This window comes from Portunus trituberculatus, chromosome 18, assembly GCF_017591435.1.
Source record: "Portunus trituberculatus isolate SZX2019 chromosome 18, ASM1759143v1, whole genome shotgun sequence".
NCBI classification, from domain to species: domain Eukaryota; kingdom Metazoa; phylum Arthropoda; class Malacostraca; order Decapoda; family Portunidae; genus Portunus; species Portunus trituberculatus.
Genome location: NC_059272.1, coordinates 17,114,449 through 17,117,246, shown reverse-complemented (window position 1 = coordinate 17,117,246; position 2,798 = coordinate 17,114,449). Strand labels below are relative to the sequence as shown.

Below are 2,798 nucleotides of genomic sequence, written 5' to 3'. Positions count from 1 at the left end.
TTCCTGGGAGCGGACCTGACAGCTTTCCCTCTGCGTCAAGGCCCAAGCGTCGCGACACCTGCATATCTTGTTTTTTTCAATGAGGTCTTAAAGGTGGGCTGCCTGTGAGTAACTCTTAAAGTGGGCGAGGCTGCCTTTGTGGAGGTTACCAAGGAAGTTACCAAAGCTTGTGGTCTTAAATGGTTTGATCTCTCGCCGTGACTGTTTTTCAAAGCCCACAGAGATGATTACTTATTTGTCCTTTTAATGTAAGAATTAACCAGTATTCTCAACTATTCATACCTATCACTGGTAAACTCTGGAACTCCCTGCCTGTCTCTGTATTTCCATCTTCCTACGACTAAACTTCTTTTAAGAGAGATGTGTCGAGACATTTGCCCCTGAAATTTGACTAATTCTTTTCATCCTTTTATGGAGGCTACAATTCAAGTGGGCCATTTTTTTCAAATATTTTATTTTGCCCTTGTTAGTTCTCCCTCTTACATGGAAAAAGAGTGGTAGTAGTGAAGGGTAACAAAATCTTAGAAAAAAAAAAAACGTCCTGCTGATGCGCACGTTCCTAAACAGAGATCTGAAAAGGATCAGGGAAAATTTGGGTATTAGTTCAGTTCTCATAAGTGTTTCTTTCCATTGATTTTTTAATTTCATTTACACCATGAGGGCTTTTCACGGGAATTTATGGACTAAACGGGATACTTTATGGGTTATCTCCTATCTCAAAGCCCATCTGCTAGGAAACCGTTAGCCCGAGTAAGGAAGCCTAACCTACACTCGGACTGTGGAATTCGTACCCGTGCGCTTGGAGACCCCTCGAACCCCAAAGCACGCATGGTTCCACTGTACCACGGCGGCCGCCCTTTGTAGCGTTTCAGTATTTTTTCATTGTTGAGATTTAAACTGGTATTGATCCACTCATCAGAAATTGTGTGGACTCGATACATAGTAATCCACTGTTATTTAATCTTATCACGTTCCAACCTGTAACTTTTTTTAGTCATCGTAGTTCAGCACCAATACTCGAGCCACTCTTCTCTCAGTCTTCGGTGAAAGGGAAGAGGACACGTTTTATAGAGTATCTTACCATATCCTCACTATTCCTTTCATTATATTTCTATCTCTTATGTTACTTTATCTTTCTATTTCAGCTGCAATACTTGAAGCACTCTCCAGCCACTTATCGGTAAAAGGAGACGGCAAGGACACGTTGTATAGACCGCCTCTGTCCACCCTCTCTCTCTCTCTCTCTCTCTCTCTCTCTCTCTCTCTCTCTCTCTCTCTCTCTCTCTCTCTCTCTCTCTCTCTTCCTTACATCGCAGTCAGGTAAGTGGCGGAACTAGAATATCACGCATACATAAGAGTGATAGAACAGATCTCTACTGGAGTGAAGAACTTGAAAAGAAAAAGCCTCAAGAGAGATAACAGCACGTGACCGTTTGCTTTGTATTGTTAAGTAATAATTCGACGCTACAGCTCAAGTACTTTAAACTGGCTGTAGTGGCAATCTGTGAGGGCTTTTAAGAGTGTTTGATTTTAATGATAGCTGGACAAAAGGACACCATCATTATTAGAAAAATCACCATTGTAAAACTTGAACTTGGCTGATCATCTCCGTGCCTCTTGAAATCAGTCCTTATGAGTCGACAAAGTGCATTGAAATACCATTCTTTATACGAATTCGTGTACCTTGTAGTTCCATTGGAGGTACGTGTGTGTGTGTGTGTGTGTGTGTGTGTGTGTGTGTGTGTGTGTGTGTGTGTGTGTGTGTGTGTGCTCGCGTGTGTGTATGTGCGTCGTTTAAAAAAATTAGGATGCAGAAAAAAAAATCCGGGAGTTTTTTTCTCTTTCCGTCTTTCGTATTTGCTATTCGTCCCTGTAGTTTCCCCAGTCTTTGCTCCAGCACACGCCGCGTAACTGAATCAGCAGGTGAGTACACAGTCCGGCTCAGGTGTTACATGATGCACCGTTATGAGTGGTGTTTTAGCAGCGTCTTGCCTCACTGTTTTGTTGAGGTATTTTGAGAAACGTGGTTGTTTTTGCTGTTGTCATTTTTGTTGATGTATGTTGTTGCTTTCATTGTCAATATCTGTTGTCGTTGTTTTACATATTGATGGTAATGATGGTGATGATGATGGAGACTACAGCTGTGGTTCTCTATCACAAGCCGGAGATGCTAAAAGATGGACAGGAACAAGGTGTCATTTGATCTATTTATATAAAGCTGGTAGTGATGGTGGTGGTGATGATAGTGATGAATACAGCTATGGTTCTCTATTATAAGCCGGAGATACTAGAAGATAGACTGGAACAAGGAAGTTTCTTTTGATCTGTTTATATAAAGCTGGTGGTGATTACAGCTGTGGTTCTCTATCACAAGCTGTGGTTACTAGAAGATAGGAGCAAGGAAGTCTCATTTGATCCACCGTCACTGTGGAAGTCAGGGAATAAGATGGTCCTTGAAATTAGCGAACAGTAACTCGTCTCGCATGAAGAAAAATGTATCCCTCGAACCGGATTCGAACCAGTGACCTATGGATTCCTGCGACCGTTCCACTACAGTCCACCGCTCTACCAACTGAGCTATCGAGGGAACTGAAGAGATGGAACGAAAATTAAGGTGAAATATCTAGACTGAACCTATCACTCGTCCGCTGACCTATCCTACTTTTAGCAGAGAGGAAGTGGGGAAGAACAACAGTGTGGTCTAAGGAGGAACGAGGACGGAAGGGAAAATAAACAAAGCAACATTTCCTCTTTAGTAGGAGCAATAACTGCTGCAGCACTAATACCACCACCAGCAC

At 42.4% G+C, this 2,798-nt stretch overlaps 1 non-coding gene across 1 annotated transcript; it reads right to left on the bottom strand.

Annotated features, from left to right (window-relative positions):
* Positions 1-2,498: 2,498 nt before the first annotated feature.
* On the bottom strand, positions 2,499-2,587 carry Trnay-gua. The gene is given in 2 exon segments: positions 2,499-2,534; positions 2,551-2,587. It is a non-coding gene; the product is annotated as a tRNA-Tyr (tRNA).
* Positions 2,588-2,798: the final 211 nt, after the last annotated feature.